Source organism: Podarcis vaucheri (assembly GCF_965113315.1).
Source record: "Podarcis vaucheri genome assembly, chromosome: 8".
Taxonomy (NCBI): domain Eukaryota; kingdom Metazoa; phylum Chordata; class Lepidosauria; order Squamata; family Lacertidae; genus Podarcis; species Podarcis vaucheri.
The window spans coordinates 22,328,561-22,354,798 of record NC_138766.1 but is presented as its reverse complement, the minus strand read 5'-3'; the positions used below and the strand labels follow the sequence as shown (position 1 = coordinate 22,354,798).

Here is a 26,238-nt window from a genome sequence, read left to right as displayed (position 1 = left end):
AGCTGGATCAGTAGCACTGTTGTCACTACTCAGAAACCACAGGTATGGGCCTGATTCTGAGTCAGCAGTCAGAGACCATTAAAATCTAAGTGTCAGGGACCATGCTGAGGAGGGTTGCACTGAGGAGGAATGGTGGGAGCCTACCCCACTCCTGCTCCTGCTCCTGCATCTTCCCAGAAGCAGGAGGAAGTATAGATTTGGAACAGTGGTTTGCAGAGGGACATAGTTCTGAAGGCAGAAGCTGGGAAGTACTGGATAGGGAACAGCTAGGAAAAGAAAGACTGGAAGAGAGAGAGAGAGTTAACAGATTCAGTGTCTCTGGACAGCATTCCAGTCAGCCCAAGGTCAAGAAGAGCTCAGAAAGTGTCAGAAAAAGAAAGCACAAAAAGGTACAAGCTCATTTTACAAGATGTAGGAGTGACATAGATTAATAGGGACAGAAGGCGGTGTAATCCTTAATTGGGAGCACCGCCATTTCTAGGAGATATGTTCTTTGTTCTCTCGCTGTGATTATTAAAGTTTCTAACTGCTAAGGCGTTCCTTTCTTTGATCTTCTTATCTACTGCCACGGGGGGAGGAAGCCGATTTCCCGAAGCCTGACACTAAGACACCTAAGCCAGGACTCCCAGAAACTGTGACTATACCAGGAGATGTCTACACAAACACAAAAGACATCTCCTTTCATCCAGGCAAGAGACATTATCATGGTTCAAGAATTTGTTTCAGCTAGGCAAAAGCACTTGAAGAGCACTGGAGCAGGGCGAGTGAGGGGTGCAGCCTGAGCAGGGGGTGTTGCCAAATGAGAAATTTTTTTGGGGGGAGGGGAGTAGAGATAAAGATACTCAGAGGGCTGAGCTTCCTTGATTATTATTTTTAAGGCAAGCCAACCCTCAACCCAAACCTGAAAATTTCTAAGACATTCACCCCCACAATGTTCCCCCACTCACAACAAATCCAGACAAATTTGTGCACAGCACTAGTTCTGCGTGAGATTAGAAGAAGCTATTCGTCCATCTCGCTTTGTATTGTCTACACAAAGTAACCTTGTTTTCCTGGGCTCTTAGGAAGGAAGTCCTGGCCCCACCCAACCTGGAGACAACAGGGATCAAACCTGGACTTTCTGCAGGCAGAGCAGGTGCTCTGTCACTGAGCTGCGGTCCTCTCCTTTTGCCATTCTCAGATTTCTGCTTCTTGATCTTTGTGTGATCAAACTGCTCGCACATTGGCAAAGCTAAGTAGGGTCTAGTATGGCTTTAGAGCGGAAGGGGAACCATATGCTGAGATTCCTGCATTGCAGGAGGTTGGATTAGATGACCCTTGGTGTCCCAACTCTACGATTCTATGATGCCAGGACACGTGCTGCCTTTCAGATCCTTGCTCTAATCATTTGCTCCATTTCCTATTGACCCACTTCCTACAAACTCCATTCTGGGCTCATGCTTGCCAAGATTCCATGAATACTTTAAAAGTAAATAGTGTGTGTGTGTGTGCTAATGGGGCTTCACATACCTTCTTTCATATATTGACTTGTGATGGGTGAAAATACATCCAGCAGAGGAGAGCTTTCTGTGTGTGCTTGCATTTGCGAATTCAGATGTGGCCTATAGGCATCTCTCTTCTCTAAATTAGCTGGTGCACTGTATGCCTGTTACTTTCAGGACTGCCAAAACACAGTAAGCCTTCCACCACCAGAAAACTCATTACACTGTATCAGAGAACAATGTAGTCATCCTCAAGCAAGGAGCATTACAATGAGAAGCAAAGAGCTGAAGAGGCAAAAGATAAACACAGAAAAGAAGAATGTAGCAATTTTAATTAACGGAACAGCATGGCTTAGACAACTTGGTAACGATGAGCGAATTAGACTGTTTTGCACGCGCAAACACACACACACACACACACACACACACACGGGTTGGTTTAAAATCGAATGCAAAGATGATTTTTGAACCAAAGGGAGCCAAAGGCTGGGAATGAGTCTGAGCAAACTATAGGAAAGGAAGACAGAGGGGACATTGACATAAAAATTGCAAGCACATTTTAGCCATTCCTGCTAATTATTGGAAAAGATTACAGCCGCTGGGCTACATGAGGGAAGGAATCTGACATAATGTATCACTGTTTGACAGCACTGTCTTAATTGAAATACCCCACTCAGAAAGCCTATGTCTGCGTGGGAACAACTATGGGGAAATGAAGATCAGTAGGGAAAACACCCCATGCAACAGAAAATTGTATTGATTTTTTATTTTATTTTTTTGCTTCAAAAGAGATTATGCTTAAATCTATTTAGATAAGTTTAGACATAAGGGAAAACACTCTTAAAGGGATCTTAAAGTATGCCAGTGGTAAACTCAGGAGCACTTCTTCGGTTCTTCAGCTTTGTTGTTGTTGTTGTTTAGTTGTTTAGTCATGTCCGACTCTTCGTGACCCCATGGACCAAAGCACGCCAGGCACTCCTGTCTTCCGCTGCCTCCAGCAGTTTGGTCAAACTCATGCTAATAGCTTCAAGAACACTATCCAACTATCTCGTCCTCTGTTGTCCCCTTCTTCTTGTGCCCTCCATCTTTCCCAACATCAAGGTCTTTTCCAGGGAGTCTTCTCTTTTTTTATATATAATAATATTTATTAGTTTTCCAACAAATTGAACACAACATTACAAAAAACCAAAAAAGAAAAAAAACATACAATTATACAATACAATACAAAACAAAAAACAAAAAAAAACTGCTAAACACTAATATGCAACTAACAAAACAAAACAAAAACCATTTAAAACACAGTCCAATTTCAATATCTTATCTTTCTTTCACTAATTTCCATGACCTCCTCACACCTCCCTTTTTGTATTCCACTTCTATTAATTGTTTCAGCAATTCCTTTCCATCTTCCTCTATTTTCTATCCTATAATTGTCTTAACACATTCTAACCTTATTTTTCCCTTTAATGCTCTAATAATCTATTTATACTTAATTCCTTATGACATTTCTACTAAAGCCATATAACTTCATTCCAACATCTTTTTAACATTCATTAATTTTTCAGTTAGGGACGCGGGTGGCGCTGTGGGTAAAAGCCTCAGCGCCTAGGGCTTGCCGATCGAAAGGTCGGCGGTTCGAATCCCCGCGGCGGGGTGCGCTCCCGCTGCTCGGTCCCAGCGCCTGCCAACCTAGCAGTTCGAAAGCACCCCCGGGTGCAAGTAGATAAATAGGTACCGCTTACCAGCGGGAAGGTAAACGGCGTTCCGTGTGCTGCGCTGGCTCGCCAGATGCAGCTTTGTCACGCTGGCCACGTGACCCGGAAGTGTCTCCGGACAGCGCTGGCCCCCGGCCTCTTGAGTGAGATGGGCGCACAAACCCCAGAGTCTGTCAAGACTGGCCCGTTCGGGCAGGGGTACCTTTACCTTTACCTTTACCTTTAATTTTTCAGTATTTCTGTAAATAGTCTTTAAACTTTTTCCAGTCTTCTTCCACCGACTCTTCTCCCTGGTCTCGGATTCTGCCAGTCATTTCCGCCAATTCCATGTAGTCCATCAACTTCATCTGCCATTCTCTGGAAACCAACTTTTTTGTCCAATTTGTATGCCTCCATTATTTGATAGTAATGGAGCCAATCTCGCACTTTGTTTTTCAATTTTTCAAAGCTCTGCAATTTTATTCTCTCTCCATCTTGTTCCAGAATTTCCCAATATTTCAACCATTTGGACTCCATACTGAGTTTTTTCTGTGCCTTCGCTTCCATTGGTGACAACCATCTTGGGGTTTTTTCCCCTAACAAATCCTTATATCTTATCCAAACATTAAACAATGCTTTTCTAACAATATGATTTTTAAATGCTTTGTGTGCTTTAACCTTATCATACCACAAATATGCATTCCATCCAAATACATTGTTAAAACCTTCTAAATCCAACACTTCAGTATTTTCAAGAAGCAGCCATTCTCTCAGCCAACAAAAGGCAGCTGATTCATAATAAAGTTTAAGGTCTGGCAGGGCAAATCCACCTCTTTCTTTAGCATCCGTTAATATCTTAAATTTTATTCGAGGCTTCTTGCCCTGCCAAACAAATCTAGAAATATCCTTCTGCCACTTCTTGAAACAATCCATCTTATCCAAAATTTGCAATGTTTGGAACAAAAATAACATCCTTGGCAGCACATTCATTTTTATCACAGCAATTCGGCCTAACAATGATAACTTCAAATTTGTCCATACTTCTAAATCCTTTTTCACTTCAGTCCAACATTTTTCATAATTATCCTTGAATAAGTTCACGTTTTTAGCAGTCATGTTAACCCCTAAGTATTTCACTTTTTAAAACAATGTTAGTCCTGTCTCCTCCTGAAACTTCTGTCTCTCATTCATAGTTAAAATTTTCTCTAGAACCTTGGATGTGAGGGGGATCTGGCTGCGACATCTGTCACCCCATTGATCGCCAGTGTTGATTTGGCTGATCTGGCTGGCTAGGGGGGTGTCCTCTTCCTCCCTCACCGCTCCATGTGCGTCCCTCCCGAAGCTGCGCGCTCGGTGGAAGAGGACGACCATCCCAGATAGAAGGAGTGTACCGTTCTTCGGTCAAGGGTATACGATAGCTGCGCTCCCCTGCTAGAACCTCCAAACAAGCTCAAGGTCCAGGGAGTCTTCTCTTCTCATGGGGTGGCCAAAGTATTGGAGCCTCAGCTTCAGGATCCAGCTTCCAGTGAGCGCTCAGGGCTGATTTCCTTCGGAATGGATAGGTTTGATCTTCTTGCAGTCCATGGGATTCTCAAGAGTCTCCTCCAGCACCATAATTCAAAAGCATCAATTCTTCAGTGATCAGCCTTCTTTATGGTCCAGCTTTCACTTCCATACATCACTACTGGGAAAACCATAGCTTTTACTATACGGACCTTTGTTGGCAAGGTGATGTCTCTGCTTTTTAAGATGCTGCCTAGGTTTGTCATTGCTTTTCTCCCAAGAAGCAGGCGTCTTTTAATTTTGTGGCTGCTGTCACCATCTGCAGTGATCATGGAGCCCAAGAAAGTAAAATCTCTCATTGCCTCCATTTCTTCCCCTTCTATTTGCCAGGAGGTGATGGGACCAGTGGCCATCATCTTCATTTTTTTGATGTTGAGTTTCAGACATGTTTTGCACTCTCCTCTTTCACCCTCAATAAAAGGTTCTTTAACTCTTCCTCACTTTCTGCCATCAAGGTTGTGTCATCTGCATATCTGAGGTTTTTGATATTTCTTCCGGCAATCTTAATTCCGGCTAGGGATTCAGCTTAATTTGCACAAATTTGCGTATTGGTGACACAATTGTACACATGACGGCTTAAAAGCAAGCCTCATTGTGTTCAATGGGACTGACTCTCAAGCCAATGGGTCCAGGCATGAAGCCTGAGAATGTCTACTGAGTCAGGGGAGAGTTTGGTAAAGTGGTCATTGATGCTAACCATGCAATTAGCATAACAGAGCTTGTTGTGATGAAAAACAGCCTCATGTTAAATTATTTAAGTGATAAATAATCATTAATTTGCTTTTCTTATAGCGATTTGAGAATTTTGGTGGCAATAATGATGGCTAGCCTGTTGTTCTTACAATAGTTTTAGAATCCTGGTAGTGGGGTGACAGGAGCCAGTAAAGTTACCAAACAGATTTTCTTTGCTTAGAGCACTCTTTACAAACACCTTCACTTTTACAGTCTTCTTCAGTAGACACTGGCTCAATATTGTGTTCAGTCTCTCCAGATCCAAGTCTTTTCCTTTCCTTTTCTTTGGCTACATAGTTTCTGTCTCTATGACAACCTGTAGTTGTTGCCATCTCTTTGTACCTTTTTCTGCAGATTGTCTAATAGAAGACAAAACAGCTGCCCCATCAATTAGCTCCAGGAACGTTTGTTCATTGGCCTAATTGCATACAGAAGGGCCGTTTCTCAGTGGCAGAACATCTGATTTGGCAGGAATAAGGTCTAGGTTCAATCTCTGATCTCTCCAGCTAGGTCCAGGAGAGACCCTTGCTGAAAACCCTTAGAGCTGCTGCCAGCCAGCTCCTAATTTGAAGTAAGGCAGCATCCCACACTTGTGTGTTTAAATTGGCAGTATTTTTTTTTAAGTCACTCTTGGTTGGTAAATTTATAGCACATCTACAACACGTATAGCTTGAAGTAGCAATTTCTTGGACAAATGGAGTCAATCGCCCCACTACCGAGAGCATACAAGGCGTACACAAGGTTTTGCTTTGGGTATGTGAAAACAATGCATCTGCCCCTCACTAAAGGCCTCCCAAAATGAGGTGTCAGGCCATAATCAAAAGTGACTTCATAAAATGTGCTGGAGGTAGGGATGGAGGGGTAAGATTATTTTAGTTCGGCATATTTTTATTGGTATTTAGATACTTACTCAGATAATGTTGATCAAAATTACATGTTTAAATATACATTTTATCTCGATGCATTAAAAAACATTCATCCTAAACACACACTTCTATGTGTTTTGATATTATTTTTGAAGCAGAATAGGTATTATAAAATTTGGAGAAGTGTGAAAAGTGTGATCACCTCTCCTACTGGGCTGACACCTTTCCACAAGGGCCGACATCGATGCCGAAATCCAGCATCGCCTGAGCTCTGCGAGTGCAGCTTTCTCCCAGCTGAAGCGCAGAGTGTTTGAGGACCAGGACATTCACAGGGAAACCAAAATGCTTTTTACGAAGCTATTGTGCTATCAACTTTACTGTACCCTTTCTGCAGATTGGTGCTTGCTCTAAAAACACAGGTTTTCCTGGGGAAAGCAGCAGTACAAAAACAAACAAAAACTATTGGACTCTGAGCTTTAAAGTGTGGACCTGTGCCTGAAAAGTGTGGTCTGGATGAGCCCGTAACTCTATCTTGAGGGGAAATGTAGATGTTTCATTTGTGAGTGTTATGAAAAGATTTTGACTATGGGAACCATATTGCCTCTGGATATATATTTAACAATTTGCACTCTGATATTCCCTGATGTCTACAGGGTAGATGAAGATGGTACACTTTTGTGAGACAGTCCGTAAACACACAGGGAAAGGAAATCCTTTCTTCAAAGAAGATGCACTCTGAATTGGAATCACGTAGAAAGGATGGGTTGGGGAACAGAAGGTAGAGTGGCTCAGTTCACAGCAGATCTGAGAATACGTCAAAGCTCAAAGAGAATAGAATGAGTCCCTTGATTATTTCATATGGAGTCCTTGGGTATCAAAGGGAAGCCTCCTGCTTGCTCAACGGTGTGTATTCCATTCATTTAATGATAGGGGCATTTTCTATACAGAGGTCTCATATCTGACTGGTGAAGGGGGAGCACTATCACAAAATCTCTCTCTCTCTCTCTCTCTCTCTCTCTCTGTGTGTGTGTGTGTGTGTATGCAAGGGGAAGAAAACAATGTAATTTGAAAATTGGCACAGTAATCCTAAAAATATGGGCACACTGAATGATAGATGGCAGCCTTTACATAATGACAGATTGCTTATTGGTACTAATACTAACCTAGCAGCTTTCTGTTTTAACTCCAACTTACTGGAATTGACATTTCTTATTTCATGTAGGGAAATTATTTCCTCTCTCATCTCTGTAATGCCTCAAACCTTCCTGTTTATCTGTTCAGGCTAATAAGAACTGCCTTTAGTGGAACAGGAGAACAATTCATGGATCGTGGATCGAGTCTAAAAGCTATTTCAGACATGCATGTTGTGCATTGCTTGAGTTTTCAACACTCTGTTATTCTGTAGTTTACAACTTCCAGCTAAGTGTGTGAATGGACTCCACTGGAAAAAAGGAGATGGATCCAGACTAACACTATGCATCTGCACTATACACTGAAAGCAGTATAATGCTCCTTGAAACACTAATTCTCTCCTTGGTTCCCCCTTCTAAAAATGGTCCATTTTAGAGCTAGCTACCTGTTGAATCTCTGGCCAGCCTCACTAAGATTCACTTTTACTGAGCTACGTTTTCAAACTATGCCATCCTTCGTCCTGGACAGATGATGCTGTACAAAGGTACAGGGTACCATACAAAGACAGATTCTGTATATGTGGGCAACCACAGTTGGAAGACATCTTGCACTATTTACTATTTTGCCCACTATACATTGGACCCAGGAGGCAATTTCTCACCTTACCATCCGTACAGGAAAGATGTCTGTCCCTGGCATAGAAGGTCCTATGGCTTCTTAGAAATGTAAACACTTCAATGGCTCACAAAGTCACCCTTTTTGCTGTGGCGGCCAAAAAGATAAGAAAGAAGACCCTGGACAATACAACAATGAACTGTAAGGGAGACATAGAGATGTAAATAAAGACTGTTATTTGTGGTGTGGCACCCCTTTTGCTTGTATTTATTTTTGATTCAGATTTGTCACAGCCAATGGCTAGTACAATGAAGTTATTTGGATGCGCTTAGGGGAAAATCTGTGATGCTGTGTAGGTGGAACACTATATGGCTGTAGTGTGGCACACTATAAGCAATCGGAGGCATATTTCTTCTACATATGCTTTCTGTATCCACCATCATCCCTTTCGTCCTCGCTGTGATGACCCATTTTCCTGGTGTTTTGAAAGCAAGCTTCGAAGATTTCACTTTACATTCCCTCCCATATCGATCAATTTGTAAATTTATGAACAATTTCATGCTCCATTATTACAGAACCTTGGGTGGATTAGGAGCACTTTAAAGACCTTAAAAAAACCCACGATGGAATCGTGACAAATGCAACCACTCATGACCAAAGAGCCTAGAAATGGGCAGGAGAATAATGGAGACCCGCTAGACAGTAGAGATTTAGCAGGGTTGGGGAGCACAGAGGGAGATTAGAAAAGCTTATTTTCAAGCATCCTCATTTCTGGAAAATATTATGTTAGAGCTCTTCTCTTAGTCTGACCCAGCTGTCAGAGAAGATGGGCTTCTGAATTAAAATATTTCTAAATACAAACAAGTATTGGGTGTATTGAGTAGCTTGGAAATGCTTGCTAATTTATTAATCCCCTCCTATTTTTCATAGTCCTGAAGCTTGCTGTTTTCCTATCAAAATACTGAAAATCCTCTCAAATCGTAAACTTGGTCTGTCACAACCACAGTCTCTATGTGAAATAATATACAAATGACTTGATGTTTCTTATTTTTAAAAAAACACAGACACACACACATAAAATGAATAAATTTTCCCCATATGTATTTTATCTGTCACTGCAAAATGAAGGAACCTGTTCCATATGCAGAGTCTAGGATGACAGGAATAACCAATCAGATTTAGACTGCACTTTTCCATTTCTCAACAATGGTCACAGTTAAGGCCTCAGTGAATAGCTTTGATTAATAACATTCTCTATATTGTATCATTTCCTGCACAGTACCTCATCAAAATGAATAACTTCAGAAGGCAGCTCAGAAAGAATTTCAGGTTGAGAGAGAGAGAGACAAAGAGAGAGAGAGAGAAAGAAAGAGAGAGAGAGAGAGAGAGAGAGAAATCTATCACCAAAGATCAGCTTTGATTTATTTTCTTAATGATGAGCCATTCAGCATGATGCTGACCAAGAACTGGAAACTATGGGCAAAACTAGCAGTCATGTGTCTTCAAAAGGTTAAAAGCAGCTGAGGAGATGCTATCCATTTTGGGACCGCAGCAGGGGGTCCCTGCAACTGTTTCTTGAAACTGTGTTTCTCCCCAAACACAAAGAAGACTTGATTGGGAACATGGCGGGTTCAAAGGGTGAATGGCTTCTTCCTGCTACCCCAGCCCAGCTTCTGTTTGTTACAATTACACAACCACTCATTGTGTGGTCATCCTCACATTTAGTTTGGCCTTACAAATAAACCCTTAAAAACTGAAACTATACAGGTATACAGATACCCCAAGTCAGGCCAGACACAATCTTGCAACACTTCCAGAAAGGTTTAATGATTGCCTGAGATGAGTCTCAGAGGGAAGAGTATCTCATCAGAGATGGACTTAGATGTCAGGGACTTGTCAGAAGAGAAACGGTAGAGACCACCGCCCCATCCTGACCCTTCCAGGGAGAAGGAAGAGGAGGACAGTATAGATTTACAACAGGGGTTTGAGGGAGGTAGCAGCTCAGAGACAAATGAGGGGGAAAGTTGGGAAATCATGGGAGAGCATTCCAGACCCACCATCTCCCAAAATCCAGCAGACAGAGGGCACTTAGTGGCACACATAGAGGAAGTGATGAGGTTGACAAATGAGGAAGTGGGAGAGACGGGTGGTGGTGATTCACTCAGGACAACAGCATTATCCAAGAGGTTGGGTTCTATAGCCTCTCTCTATAAAGTTTGAAATAAAAAAGGACTGTATGAAACTTTTCCTTGTCTTTATACTGTTCTGGGCAACCAGTCAGGAGCCACTAACAGCACCCTGACAGCAATAGCCATTCAAATTACATACCTTCCAACCTTTCTTGAGAATGGAAATGTGTTTGTATGAATCCATCCCAAAGTCTCACATAAAGTTGATTATTTGATGGGTACAGGGTTTGCTAATGTATATCTATTGGCCTCAGCTTGGTGGGTTACAAACTGGCAAACCAATCTAAAACTTTCACCCAATACTAAAAGTTAATATATCCCCCAAATAAAACTATTCATCACCTATTATGAAGATCCATCTTGACAGGGCTGAGATGCAGTCTGACTGTTAACTGTTTCTGGTTTTACCAAGACTTAAAGCAGATCCTCTTTATGACATCACACATGACATCAGAATGGCATGTTTGCATTCAACCTAGACTATCTCCATGCCAACAGCAATGGCCAGTAAACTTCTGCAACCAAGTAACCATCAGCCTGACTACCCAGTTGTTTCTGTCTAGACTATTGGATGTTTATTTTTTGCTCTCATAATCAAAACCTGAAGAAGAGCTTTGTATAATCTGAAAACCTGCTTCCACTGTTAAAGAAAACTAATTGTCAGGGACTGGTCAGCCGGGAGCTGCTGACAGCATCCTGACATTAAGGGAGCATGACCAGTTCACTCACGTGGGGCATGGAGCCTCAGGGATGGTGCAGGAGGTGCCACAACTATGATTTAAAATGGAGCAGAAGGCGGGGGGACAAATTTTGGCGTCACACAGGGCACTGCTGAAATTTGAGCCCCAAAGCCAGCCACTGGCTCCATAACTGGCTCAGTAACAACCATAAAGAAAGAATCTCTGCATGCCCTTGTTTCAGGTATTGGTATAATAATCACATGGACGCTTGCAGCAGACTTCAGGTCTGATTCATACCATATTAATGGAAAGGTGCAGCTGCTTCTACAGTTTTCCTATTACAGGGTGAATCAGTGATGCGGTTATCCCACACCAGGATGCCAACTACTAGGTGACTGTAGCCCCCCCCCAAATATATTTGATGGGGCAGAGCCCCCCCCCCAGTAGATGAGCAGCTACTGCTGCCACTGCCGTGAGGTATTTTGGGGCTGCTGGTGCCAGAACGAGGCCTACTAGAATGTCAACGGTGCCACAAAGACTGGCAGGCTGCTGGCAGGCCTGCTAGGCTGCTGTCACCATCTGGAAGCCAGTGTGCTGGAGCTGTGCTTCTGGAAGCAGAAGAAGAGTTTGGATTTGATATCCCACTTTATCACTACCCGAAGGAGTCTCAAAGCGGCTAACATTCTCCTTTCCTTTGCTCCCCCACAACAAACACTCTGTGAGGTGAGTGGGGCTGAGAGACTTCAAAGAAGTGTGACTAGCCCAAGGTCACCCAGCAGCTGCATGTGGAGGAGCGGAGGCACAAACCCGGTTCACCAGATTACGAGTCTACACCACACTGGCTCTCCAGTCAGCAGCTTCTGGAAGTCTGGCCACAGTGGCTCACAGTGGTCATGCAAGCCAGGAATGCAGTGGCTCCTCCTCCTGCCGTGGAGGGGAAGCAGCCCCTAGCCCATGGTGGTAGCAGGAGGAAGTGGTGGAGCTGCCGGCCATGGAAGCTGAACTACCATTTGACACCTGGACATCATACACGACAGCGTCACATCCAGGCCTCGTGTCCGACATCTGGGCGTCGGGTCCAATGTCCGAGCATGATGTTATGATGTCACGCACAGCATGAGCCCCCCCCCATCTCTTCTGGAGAGTCCTGGAGTTCCACCATGGACCAAACGAATGAACCAATCCTCAACTATCATAACACAATACATGTACAGCAATGTGACAAGCTCTAAAGGTAGGAAGGGCCAATGTAATTTAGTCTTCTAGAGATTATTTTATTTAGGCCATATGGCATTATAAGCTGCTTGGAAATACTTTTAATAATAATAATGACAGAAGCTTAAAAATCTAATCTGATATATATCAGAAGTTCATTTCTTTCTAAGTTCTTATCTTTCTCGGAATAATGGCATTTCAGTGTTTGCACTTTTCTTTCAAGGCACAAGTGCACAATATTTATTACTTATCAGATCCATAGTTTTAATGTGGGTGCAGCACAACTGGATAACAGCAACAACAACAAGAAACAAGTTGAGAAATATTCAGATGCCTGCCCAAAATGACTCAATGCTCCGGACGTCTTCCAAGTAAGCAGGTGTTCTGATAATCAGGTAACAAACAAACATAAACAAACACCTATTGGCACAAACAAAGCTCTTGCCAGCAATTTTAGTAAGGAAAACTAAATTGTCTTGGGCACAGAGACTGAAATATTCCATTTGAGACCCTAGAAGAGGCAGAGCATGGCATCTGTGTGTGAGAGCACACACAATGGGAGATGCACATAAGTGACAGTTGCTGCAACTGCCCTCCATTATTTTGCTTTAAGGCATGCCTTCATAGCCATTATTTCACTCAATACACTTCATGGATAACAAAGCAAGCATCTTGGAGGACAGGCCAAATGTCCAGAAGGCAAGGCAGTCAATATTATATATTTATATATAGTTTTCTTATTCAGGTGCAAATGAGAAGGCTAGAATAAAACTCAACCTTATTTATAGCAGGGGTTATTAATGCCATATGACATATTTACGGTTGCCAGTAAATCTCATTTGCATCACTTCAAAGCCTGGGCATCGATGCAGCATGGTTCCTTCAGTTGTCAGTTAATGGGAGTAGGAACACACAAGGCAAGGCAAGGAATCATAAAACAGCAAAAAGAGTAGGCTATTCAGATTACCTGGCTGGTATGGCACATAAGAATCTGCCTTATCTGGAGCCAGACGGTTGGCCCATATTCCCTACAATGACCAGCCCCAGTTCTGCAGTGTTTCAGACAGGAGTCTTTCATAGATCTTACATGGAGGATTGAAGCTGGGACCTTTTGCATGCAAAGCTTATGCCCTTGACTGGAGCATATTTGGCTCCCTCAGCGGAGTTCCAACTCCTGGCTTCTGCTTCCCAACCCGACGCCCTACGCATTGTGCTCCTGCAAAGCTTCTCACATTACTGAGGTACAAGCAGAAACAGAAAATCTGGGGGGACTTGGAGGACCAAATCCAAGTTATACTACTGCTGGAATTGTGATCAAATTGGATGGTACCCCAAGGGCCATCTAGTCCAACCCCCGGCATTGCAGGAATCTTTTGCCCAACGTGGGGCTCAAACCGACAACCCTGAGATTAAGAGTCTCGTGCTTTACCGACTGAGCTATCCGGCACCGTTTGCCAAGTTGTATTGGTCAGTTTCGCTTTAAATATAATGTGGCACATATTTTTGATGTCAGGCCAATCAATCAATCAATCAATCAATCAATCAGTAAGGGTCTTTTTGTTTTGTTTTGGGGTTTTGCTGGATTTTGAGGGGGGACTCTTTGGATGAAACTTTTTAAGTTTTTAAGGATCAGGCGTTTCTCATATATATATATATATGCAGGTTTTGGTGTCTTCGGGTGTCTTCCCGTGTAAGAGTCGGGGAAGACACCCGAAGACACCAAAACCTGCATTCCTGTACCCGTGAAAATCTACGAAAGCAAATATATATATATATATATATATAACTGTAAGTAACTCTGGCATGCCTTTCAGAGGAAATGTTTGTTCATCGAAAGAGTAATTTTAAAACTGCTAGTGCATGAGACTGGATGCAGGCTCTGTTTCTATTTGTAGCTTCCTCATAAGAATAATTAGCATGAGAAAGGAAGAAGAACTGTACAGCTATCAAGCTGTTCCTCATAAATGTTTTCATTACTAGGAATAACAGTTCCCTTCTGAATAGGGGTCTTCAATGAGTCTTCATTTAAGCTGAATGCTGCAACTAAGAAAAAGTTTCATTTTCATACAAGAAGGCTGGATTGCAATTTAAACTCCTTCAATATTGATTATTATGTGTTATCAAGGCAGTTGTTCTTAAGAACAGACCAGTATTAAATCCTGCCCACTTGTTTCAATTGTCAGCACTCATATCATTACGCTTTAAATAATGGTTGCTATGCCTTCCTGTACTCCCCCCACCCCCATCACTTGGACTATTAAAATAGAAATACACAAACAGGTCCTGCAACGAAATACTGCAATATATTTCCAGGGTTGGGCATGTATTTGCTGAACTTGTGACTGAGCAGGCTTTTTTTAAAAAAAATTAAAAACCCAAATGTTAGCATCATAGACAGAAGTTCTCCTCTAGCATGTGTTTTACGCTTTCTCGATGGTGTGCACAATTTTTATAAACTTCTATATTGCCATCTAATACTCACCTTTACTCTAAACCAAGAAGTCCCAAAAGTTGTAGCCATCATTCCTTATTGGGTAGTTGTTCCATCCGCTTGATCATCTTGGTTGCCCTTTTCTGAATCTTTTCCAACTCTACCCTCATGGCTGGCACGGCCTATGTGAGGGTGGAGAAGGAAAGCTCTGAACCTAACCCTCCACTGCCTTGCAGGATATCTTCAGGAGAAAAAAAGGCCAAGGAGTAAACCCTACACAAATCCCGAGTGGAGTCTCTAAGACGGTTGGGTGCTGCCTTGTACTCCTCCTTCCGGCAACTTCTAATGTCAAACCTATTGCTCCGCTTCCCTTTGGACCACATCAGTGAGGCTGAGAGGGGTGTCTTATTGTCTGGACAGCCCAGGACCTCCATACCCGCTGCCCACCCAGGCTTGTGGTCCAGGGAGATGATGTTGGTGATGCTAACATAGCAGATTGACTTTGCCCTCAGAGGTGCACTCCATTCTCTCTCAAGACAGATGGATGCCGACAATGTGAGGGCAGTTGAAGTCACCCTTTATTACAACATATCCTCTTTTGGGTGTGTCTTTGATTTCATCCTTCATCTCAAGTACTTGCTGAGCGCTTTGATCAGGGGAATGACAACACATCCCCACTAATCAATTACTCTTCCGGCCCGGTATCACCACCCACAACAATTCTGTGGAGGAATCTGTCCCTTTGAGGATTTCTAGCTTGCTGCACTCAATACCCACAAATTTCCCTCCAGTGCGTCCTTCCCTGCCCTTCCTATAAATTTTATATCTGAAGATAACCATGTCCCAATGGTTCTCTCGGTTCCACCAGGTTTTTGTTATCAACGCTATCCTCTAAGACCAAGCACTCCAGTTCACTAGATTGGCCCAGAGGTTTTTAGCATAGCATATAAACACTTGTACGATTCCTTTTCAGAAATATAGGGACAGAACTACCCAAACTGTATAGAAATTCATTCATGCATACCACTACAGCAGCAAGAATGTTACTAGCCCAAAAAATGGAAAGAAGAAGAAGTCCCAGCGAAAGAAGAATGGATACCAAAACTTATGGAATATGCAGAAATGATGAAACTTGCCAGAAAAATAAGAAATCAAGATAACAAACTTTTCATAAAAGAATGGAAATGGTTTATTGAATATTTACAAATAAATTGTAAACAGATAAGAACATTGGCAGGATTATTGTAATAACCTGCAGTTTTATAAAGTAGATGAATAAATGAGCAAATCACGTTAATTTGGATATGCAGGAAAATATTAAAAATAAATTTAAGGAACCGCAGAAAGAGGGGGAAGGAAGACAAGTTTTGAAATGTTAAAATGATAATAAAATTACTGAATTGTATAAAATTGAAAATCATATTTTTAGATATATATATATATATATATATATTTGCTTTCGTAGATTTTCACGGGTACAGGAATGCAGGTTTTGGTGTCTTCGGGTGTCTTCCCGTGTAAGAGTTGGGGTGTCTGGGCGACGTTTCGACGAGGTCTCACTCGTCATCTTCAGGCTGGTGCTTTCGGCTTCTTGTTACTGGAACAGAGCAGAGTCTGGTGTTTGAGTTCCTATAAATACTGTTGATATATATATATATATATATATATATATATATATATATATGCAGGTTTTGGTGTCTTCGGGTGTCTTCCCGTGTAAGAGTCGGGGTGTCTGTGTGACGTTTCTGTTACTGGAACAGAGCAGAGTCTGGTGTTTGAGTTCCTATAAATACTGTTGAGGGGTGTGGTGTATAGCCTCCAACGTTCTGGGCAGAGAGGAAGTTCCTAGATTAGTGTGCCTTTTCTTCTTTTGTTCCTTAATTACTTGAGGGATATCTTGGGTGATTTCATGAGTGATATTCTGAATATCACTGGGTGGGTCATTAAGTGTAGATTAGTTGCTAAAGCTTTCGTGTCTTGACCTCTTGAGCTTGTGAAGAGTTTTTCTGAGAAGATGGCTGTGCTGCATTTAGTTGTGCTCTGGCTTGGCTTCGTGTATAGGGGCGAGCTGTGGTTTTGTGCCTTGTGCCAGCCAGATCAGTGTAGGGATTGCAGGGGGGTGCAGCATCCGGAGGTGCCACTATAGTTTGGTTACTGGATGGAGTCTGTAATATGTCTGTGGAGAGGGTCTGGGTTTGGGTCTGGTGTGGTTGATTGGTGACGGCGTTCTGTGTGCCTCTGGTTCTGGTGTCGGTTTTTGTGGGGAGGGCTAATTTCCAGATGTCTGGCAGGCGGGACGTGTCGTCACGCTTGTTCATGTTGTGAGGGTGTTTCTCTATCTCGATGGCTTCCATGATTATTCTCTTGTGGTGATGTTCCATGTTAAAGAGCAATTTGGAATCTGCAAAATTAATTTCGTGTCCTGTTTCTTTCATGTGTTGGAAAAGAGAGGAAGTTTTTTCTTCTTTTTTGACGGCATTCTTGTGTTCTGCGATACGTGCATTTATTCGTCTGTTTGTTTGTCCAATGTACGTGGCTGGGCAGTCCAATGCAAACAACTAGCCGTCTGGAGAGCTGAAACTGAGACCTCACATAAGACAGACAGACACACCAACAAACTCTACAAACTAGAGAAACGCCAGAAGCCCAGCCACCCTCCACAACAACCCATGAAACAAACAGTACATAACATATCAAACAGGATCCTCACCCCAACTGAAACCAAAGTACTCTCCAAAGGTTTCAACTTTGCAGTCGCCCCGAGACGCATCCCCACGGAAAACATCATATGCGGAGTCGAAGCTAGCCTGACCAAAATCGACCCAGATGAAGCCAATAAAATCAGACTTGAAGTCACCAACATCCTCTGCTCCAGCAAACCACCCAGAAGCAATTTACACAAAGAAGAACAGAAAGCACTCACCAACCTGAGGAAAGACAACAACATAATCATTCTCCCAGCAGACAAAGGCAACGCCACTGTTGTGATGAACACATCGGACTACCAAGCAAAACTATCAAATCTACTCCAAGACCCTACCTACCAACCTATAAAAACAGATCCCACCACCTATCTGGAAAAAACCACCAAATCCAAAATAAAAGCCTCTCCTATCAGTGAAGAAATCCAGCTAAGAATCATCCCCAGAGAAAAATCATCCAGATGCCCCAAACTCTACGGTCTCCCCAAGATACACAAAGAAGGAACACCACTCAGACCAATAGTCAGCTCCATAGGCTCACCTCTACAAAATCTCGCTAAATTTCTCGCTAAGCAACTTCAGCCCTATGCAGAATCCATCGCTTCACACGTTACTAACTCCTTCCAGTTCATAGAAACAATAAAGAAACAATACCTACATCCCGATGACCTACTTGTGAGCTTCGATGTTGTATCTCTCTTCACTCAAGTGCCCATTAATGAAGCCTTGACAGCCATTCAAAACAAATACAACCCCCCCAAATACATCCTGGACCTGACCAACCACTGCCTAACCAACACGTACTTCATCCACAATGGACAAAGATACAAACAGATAGAAGGAGCACCTATGGGATCACCCCTCTCACCGGTCATCGCAAATTTGTACATGGAACACTTTGAAACCAATGCTTTAGACAAGTCAGAACACAAACCCAAACTTTGGCTCAGATATGTTGATGACACCTTTGTAATTTGGCCACACGGGAAAGAAAAACTAGATAGCTTCCTCACACATCTCAACAGCCTACACCCCAAAATACAATTCACTATGGAAATAGAAGACAACAACCAACTCCCCTTTCTTGACGTCCTAATCTACAAAAAACCTGATGGCTCCCTAGGACACACTATCTACCGGAAAAAAACACACACCAACCGCTACTTACATGCACAATCACACCACCACCCTGCACAAATAAACTCCGTAGCCAAGACTCTCATCTCCAGAACCAAACGCCTGGCTGACAAAGACCACTTGACAACTGAGTTACAGAATCTCTCAAATGTGTTAATCGCCAATGGATACCAGAAAAACAGGGTTACGAAGCTAATCCAAAGAGAAACACCCCCCAAAAACCAATACACAGAAGAAAACAATGGCATGGCCCTCCTTCCTTATATCAAGGGCACTACAGACAAAATCAGCAAAATCCTCCATAAACACAATATCAAAACAGCCTTCTGCACCAACCAAAAAATAGCCAATATCCTCAGAAACCCAAAAGACAAAATCCAGCTGGAAAACCAAGGGGTCTATGAAATACCCTGCAAAGTCTGCCCAGCCACGTACATTGGACAAACAAACAGACGAATAAATGCACGTATCGCAGAACACAAGAATGCCGTCAAAAAAGAAGAAAAAACTTCCTCTCTTTTCCAACACATGAAAGAAACAGGACACGAAATTAATTTTGCAGATTCCAAATTGCTCTTTAACATGGAACATCACCACAAGAGAATAATCATGGAAGCCATCGAGATAGAGAAACACCCTCACAACATGAACAAGCGTGACGACACGTCCCGCCTGCCAGACATCTGGAAATTAGCCCTCCCCACAAAAACCGACACCAGAACCAGAGGCACACAGAACGCCGTCACCAATCAACCACACCAGACCCAAACCCAGACCCTCTCCACAGACATATTACAGACTCCATCCAGTAACCAAACTATAGTGGCACCTCCGGATGCTGCACCCCCCTGCAATCCCTACACTGATCTGGCTGGCACAAGGCACAAAACCACAGCTCGCCCCTATACACGAAGCCAAGCCAGAGCACAACTAAATGCAGCACAGCCATCTTCTCAGAAAAACTCTTCACAAGCTCAAGAGGTCAAGACACGAAAGCTTTAGCAACTAATCTACACTTAATGACCCACCCAGTGGTATTCAGAATATCACTCATGAAATCACCCAAGATATCCCTCAAGTAATTAAGGAACAAAAGAAGAAAAGGCACACTAATCTAGGAACTTCCTCTCTGCCCAGAACGTTGGAGGCTATACACCACACCCCTCAACAGTATTTATAGGAACTCAAACACCAGACTCTGCTCTGTTCCAGTAACAAGAAGCCGAAAGCACCAGCCTGAAGATGACGAGTGAGACCTCGTCGAAACGTCGCACAGACACCCCGACTCTTACACGGGAAGACACCCGAAGACACCAAAACCTGCATATATATATATATATATATATATATATATATATATATATATATATGCTTTCGTAGATTTTCACGGGTACAGGAATGCAGGTTTTGGTGTCTTCGGGTGTCTTCCCGTGTAAGAGTCGGGGTGTCTGTGCGACGTTTCGACGAGGTCTCACTCGTCATCTTCAGGCTGGTGCTTTCGGCTTCTTGTTACTGGAACAGTAATTTTATACAGTCTCTCTCCTCAAGCGTCTTTGGCACTTGCCTTTTAATCTGTATTGCTTGGGTCTCTCTAAATTGCTACCCAGTGCCCCAGCCTAGTTCTATGCCTCTCCCATTTAAATCTTTATCCCAGGGGGAGGAGATTCATTTTAAATTGGATTCTCCTCTGCTCTTGTTGTCTTTCCTCCTGCTCCAACCATGCTGTCTCAGGATACCTGTTGGTTAATTCCATGGAGGGTAAAGAATATGGTAGAAGTTTTCCCTTTGGAACCTTCTGAGAGCATGTTCCCCTCATTATATTTCTGTAGTTACTGCTAATTACTTGCGGGGGGGGGGAGGAATTAGTATAACAAAGCAAGGCTTAATGACTAGGATCATTCTCTTGCATTACATTCTGCCGCTTCAGAGGCCTAGCAAATGTAGAACGCATTTAAACACACTTTATTTAGCATGCATTTTCTTCTTGTCAAATCAATACTTTAAAATAATAATAAAAAACCATCCTATGTGACCTTTGTTAAGCACACTGGCTCTCCCAGGCCAAGTAAATCAGTGCCTAAGTCCTGAGGCCTTAACAGCTGGTGACACGCCAATCCAACAAAGTCTATTAACCACATATGGTATCTGTGCTTGGGATTGCAAAATGGGGGGGGGGTTCAGGCACCTCTGATACGTGACCAGTGAGCAGCATTTGGCTGAGCAGCTCACTCTCAAGTTGTGCAGCAAAATACAAATGGGGCAAAAGGCAGAACTGGCTGACAGTGTCCTCTGTTGTTGGATTCCAACTCCTCTCAGTCCCAGCCAGCCAGGGGCGTGCAAAGTGGGGGGCGGAGGGAGTGGGCCGCCCCAGGTGCCACTGGGGGGGTTTGACAAGATGGCCTCTGCCTTTCCCCCAGCAGTAGAGCGGCCGAGGGCACGCGTAGTCAGTATGGGCGCATCTTGCACGGCGTCCGTATGGGCTGCCGCTCTTATGTGCTGTCCATATGGGCATCCGTACGGCTGCCTCTCGCACAGCGACTGTACAGGCTGCCGCACTTGCGCACTCCGTATGGGATGCCGCATATGCACACAGTCCTTACGGGATGCCACGTGTGCTCAGTCCGTAAGGATACCGCGCTTGTGCCACCAGGCAGTTCACCCTTCCCCGGGTGCTGGAGAGGGTTCCTCCGCCATTGCAGCCAGCATGTTGAATGGTCAGGGATGAGTGCCGGATGATCCATAAAATAGCTGGATGATCTATAAAGGACACTTTCCAGCATCACTTTCGCTGGGTGTAGTGTGCCAGCATCCCAATCAGCAGAGCATCATCTTAGCACAGCTCCTTCTCACAAAAGAAGCATCTTTGGGTTGTAGTTACACAAAGAAGACAATAAACACTTGTGGACACAATAAGGATTCAGTCAAGTATAGAGGTTTACTTGATAGGTTATAAAATTGGTAGCAAATATATACAATCATTCACCACAGCCATGGTAAAGGCATACTTAGAGTCCAAGTCTATCTCTCTCTCCACCGCAAGTCACAAGCAAAAGAACAAGTTACGCTGTTATCAGTCCTTCCTGCAGAAACTGTGCATATCCAAAGAACAGTTCCCAAGGAAAAGGAGCTTGCATAGTCAAAACAATCTCCGCTTTCTGCTGCTTCTTGAATCTTCTCTGTTTCTGGAATGAATGGATCTTTCACACACAGATAAAATACAACAATGAGGCGAGTCAGAACTGAACAACATATGGAGGGCTTCAGGTTCCCCACTCAAGATGTAGTTGTGTGTTTGTGTGCAGGAGAGAGACGTCATGATAGTTTTAAGTGGAGATTTAATTCTGAAGTCCAAGTGAGCAGGGAAAAACCTTTGTCAGCCCCACCCATGACATTCATACACCATTAAGACAGCTTTCTAGAAATCACATTAACACAGAGTTCTTGTCTGTAAATCATTGGCACAACATGCAGTCAATTATGTAAATGTAAACATGTAAATTGACACAACATGCAGTCAATTATTGGTTAACATTTGTAGCCCTGAAAGTGGAGACCCGCAGGACATTTTGCTACTTTCTTTTCTGGTTACATCTTGGCACCACTTTATATATATATATATAAAATTAAAACAACTTTCTTTTGAATTTAAACATTGCATTTCCTTACTTTTCATTTGTCTTATTTACACAAAACTTTGCTTAGTTATTTACGATATATTTACACTTTGTTTCAAGCCCACTCTTTATATTTTCACATTTTTGATCCACTTTCTCTCCAATCCCTCTGCTCACCTGACAACCCTCTTTCCCTTTCCTCCTTCTCTTCCCTGGGGTCTAATTCTAGATGTGTGTGAGTGAGCTATGTTCCTTCGTGTGGTTTTTAGGACATCTCCAGATAAAGCAGCAAGATCATTTCCCTCTTGCCTGATAACTTATTTACTATTTTGCATACAGTTTACTATTTTGCATAACATCCTTCTTCAGAAAAGCCCAAAGCAGAGCTGTAGCCTCTGAACAACCCTGGGAAGTAGGCTAGATTGAAAGATAGCCACATGTCCAAAGCCAACCAAAAAAGCTTCCTAGTCCAAACACAACACTATCTCCATTTACCTGATTTGCATAGCATGTGAATAAGGCATAAGATTTTGCGGTTTGGAACACATTTGTTGGAGGTATCAGTTATTGCTATGCGTTGACTTGCAATAATTAGTTGAGTATACCTTGTAATTATCCCTTTTCACCAATTCGTCCTATGCTAGTTTGCACCTCTTGAGTTAATTTGGTCAAGAAGGCAGCTATCAATCATCAAGCAAACAGAATGTTGCATCCCTCCACAATCATAGCTTGGTCAAATGCATCTCCATTATAGTTTCCTCTAGAGAAAACCTGTCAGTTTTCACTTTAATTCCAAGACTTTTATGAAAGATCACCTTAATTATAAGATTCTTGGCATAGCATTTATGTTGTCATTCAATATGACTGATGCATATTACCAAGATGTTGTCAATGCCAAAATATATTTTCAGAAGTATATTTAATTAACTGTTTACTTCTTAGACAACCAAGATATGAAATATGCCTACGAGTGAGACATTTTGGATATATATCTATCAGAAATAGATACCTATATATCTGTTTGAAGTGGATCATCAGTTCCATCATACTAATATAACACTGTTCACTCTGGAAAAAATACCACAAACTCACCCTCAATTGCAGCAAGTTTTTAATTTTCCTTTAACCATTTCACTTCTGTGACATTCTCAGGCACCATTTCTTAGCAATTGTCCCCTGCCGGACCTGGTTTATTTTAAGTGGGGTGCAGGGAAATCTGTAATAGGTGCAAGAAAAAAGCAAGAGCCTTTAGGGCCTTGAATTGCTCTGGTCTAACATTTCCATGCTAATAGGCTGGTCTCTAGCAGTTCCTTTCTTTTGCATAACCTCCAACCTCTCAGGAGGAGAAATCGGGACACCCATCCTGCACCATCCTACTGCCACACACCTCCCCCCCCCCACCTGCCTGCTCACTGCCACAGTGTACTTCTGGATGCTCTGTTCTGTACTTCCGGAAGTGTGGCACAGGCGTTTGGAAATACAGTGGTACCTTGGGTTACATACGCTTCAGGTTACATACGCTTCAGGTTACAGACTCCGCTAACCCAGAAATAGTACCTCGGGTTAAGAATTTTGCTTCAGGATGAGAACAGAAATTGTGCTCCGGCGGCACGGCGGCAGCAGGAGGCCCCATTAGCTAAAGTGGTCTTCAGGTTAAGAACGGACCTCTGGAATGAATTAAGTACTTAACCTGAGGTACCACTGTAATAGAGAAATGCATTAAATGTGTGGATGATGTATAAACTGTCCTTAAGCAAACCAGGATGAATGCTCATAGCTGTATTACCTCCCTGCAATAAAATCAAGAACAATCTAGCCTCCATGTAAGCTTTGTCCAAGCATGTCAGGGTGAATGCTCAATAAATAGGTCATCCAGAGGAGTCTTAAAATTTCATGTTGAACAAAGAGCAGTGATTCTGCATTTTATTTCATTTTAAAAAATCATTTAAATCTGTTTATTTCGAATTGGAAAAAATGCAACACAGAGAGAGATGGCATTAGGATTACATATATTCTGTATGCTTTGGGAGTGAGCAGAGCACCTAATCTCTTGCCTGTGCCTTTCATAATCAGGATGAACCATTACACTCTAGTTGCCACTGAGCAGGTCCCTAGACAAATCCAATATAGTGCATTTGAGAGTACATTAGTGTGGAAAGAGGAGTTACCCACATCTCTTTCCTTTAAACTCTTCCCTAGGTGCTTTCCTTTAAACTCTTCTATAGATCAAATAATACCAGCTAGCTCACCCATAACATCAAAGAGGAGGCCAATTGTTAGGAAATGGAAGGTAATGGAAGCCCGCCCAGCAGTAGAAGTTCAATTACCTACAGTCTATACTTTGATATAGCTCAGATCTGGATTGGGGAAAATTCCCTGCTTGTGTGAGTATATCTGCAGATAGTTTTGGAAGTTTAGAAGGTTATTGAATATGGGTCAGATCGGAAGACAGCTTGTTTTAGGGCGGCCAAGTATGATTCCCACTCCCACTCCCACAGTGGGAAGTCCACAAAGCTTTCATCCATAGGCCCAAGCTATATGCTGTGTTGAGACATATGGTTCCTACATCATCAGCGCATATAAGTGGGACCTGTGCATGATTTGAGTCTACCACTTATTAAAACATATACCAGGAAGGCCTGAAACCACTGCTTGGCAATATTCTTCTTTTTATTCCCTTCTCTGTCTAATCCTTCTCTTAACATAATCTTTTAAATTTAAAACAGACTAATAAGTGAATTCTTTTGTTTTATATTCTTATTCTAATACGGCAACAATAACCATTTACTCATGAGATTTGTGTTGTTACCGAGTGATCTGTTTGTGTCCTTCTTTATTATTCAATTTGTCAGATTCATATCCAAGATATCTGAAAGATTTTTTATGGAGAGCATAAAATGAACTTGTGAGTTTGTGGTTGCTATTACTTAGGAGAATACTCAACAGATTTCATAATACAGCCTAGAGGTTTGTTCAGCCACAATGGCAGGTCTGTTTTATGAGTACTGTAAAAACTCATTGAGAGAGACCTAACCGTGGGGGGGGGGGAGAGAATTCTGTATTATTGAGCATAGGCAGAAGGCAGGTAAAATGTAAAACTGTGGGACTCACCCTACATTTATGGTGTTCCAAGCTAGGAATTGAGATACAAAATGACCTGATCATGATCTCCTTGACTTGAGTACAGGTCAGAACTCAGTTATCCCGATTGTCATATTTCCCAGTTCCTCAAGGCAATCTTTAAAAAATGTGTATTTTATGAGGAAAATGTGTGAAATACAACAGTGTTTGCCTGCAGCCTTCTATAATAGCATGGTTACAACGGTGGTTCTGTCATACATTTCATACCTCTAGCTAATGTGTGATTTTGTGTGTCTTCCTCAATATAAAATGCCTTTATTCATTTCCAAAAGGAGGCCTACATAACTAACCAAACTGATTTTAGTCCATCAACATAAGAAGAACCCTTTTTCAGAACCACCTCTGATACTTTCTTCAGATTCTTTATACTGTTGTACCTTGGGTTAAGAACTTAATTCGTTCTGGAGGTCCATTCTAAACCTGAAACTGTTCTTAACCTGAGGTATCACTTTAGCTAATGGGGCCTCCCACTGCCGCCGTGCCGCCACTGCACGATTTCCGTTCTCATCCTGAAACAAAGTTCTTAACCCAAAGTACTATTTCTGGGTTAGCGGAGTCTGTAACCTGAAGCATCTGTAACCTGAAGCGTCTGTAACCCGAGCTACCACTGTATTCTATTTATTTTTCACTTAAGAAACTACCCAGTCAACAGACAAAATGTAAATTGTATGTTGCATCTTACAATTCTAAATAGTGTTCTATTTCTTATTAATAATCCTGCCCCCCCTTTTCCATCAAGTTTCTCATTTTCACTTTCAAGTTTGCTTGATCAGTGTGTTGCACTAGAACCTTCTCCAAATTTAATTAACAAAAAACCTGTTTGGTTTAAGGTGTTGTTTCAAGGGTTTTCCATGTTCATCCTGGCACCAAAATTGCTGGAAAATTGCCACTCTTAAGAAGCACACCCTTAACAGATACATTATTTTGACAATATGGATATGATATGGTATCCTATGTCGTAGTTAGTTCAGCCTTCACAACCACCTTGGGTGGCTATCAGTGGGAGATGGGTGGACCTAAATCCCAGATTTGTCTCTTGACTGGAAC

The 26,238-nt window shown here is 42.5% G+C and overlaps 1 long non-coding RNA gene across 1 annotated transcript; it reads right to left on the bottom strand.

Annotated features, from left to right (window-relative positions):
* Window positions 1-1,481: 1,481 nt before the first annotated feature.
* Window positions 1,482-11,045, bottom strand: LOC309538900. Its single transcript, XR_014222476.1, has 3 exons — window positions 10,614-11,045; window positions 8,129-8,281; window positions 1,482-1,766 (listed from the first exon to the last, which is right to left on the bottom strand). It is a non-coding gene; the product is annotated as an uncharacterized lncRNA (long non-coding RNA).
* Between the last annotated feature and the right edge of the window lie 15,193 nt (window positions 11,046-26,238).